Source organism: Gavialis gangeticus, unplaced genomic scaffold, assembly GCF_001723915.1.
Source record: "Gavialis gangeticus isolate Ggan-Ray unplaced genomic scaffold, GavGan_comp1, whole genome shotgun sequence".
Lineage (NCBI taxonomy): Eukaryota > Metazoa > Chordata > Crocodylia > Gavialidae > Gavialis > Gavialis gangeticus.
This window is the reverse complement of record NW_017729002.1, coordinates 14,436,744-14,437,018: the sequence shown is the minus strand read 5'-3', so window position 1 is coordinate 14,437,018 and position 275 is coordinate 14,436,744. Positions and strand designations below refer to the sequence as shown.

Here is a 275-nt window from a genome sequence, read left to right as displayed (position 1 = left end):
GGGGGGGGGGGCGGTCCTCTCCTCCGCAGTGGCAGCACCCCCTGGGGCTGCCTGTGTGGGCTGCGAGTGGGTGGGTGCCACCTATGGGGTGCCACTCCTGTGGAGGGAAGGTTGCTTAGGCCTGCCAGCAGCTCGCCTCCCAGTTATGGGAGAGGCTCCCTGGTGCAGTAGGATCAGGTCTCTTGCTGCTGTTTTTTTTTTTCTTCTTCCCCTGGTGGAGCTTGCCTGCACAAGCTGCTGCTGGGCGGTTTAGTCCCTGAGCTGCAGGAGGGCCC

General features: G+C 64.0%; 1 protein-coding gene across 4 annotated transcripts in view; it reads left to right on the top strand.

Moving 5' to 3' along the window:
* The window catches only part of NPRL3 (NPR3 like, GATOR1 complex subunit), a 90,181-nt gene that overhangs the window by 15,979 nt on the left and 73,927 nt on the right, over nt 1-275 (top strand). The window lies entirely within an intron of this gene.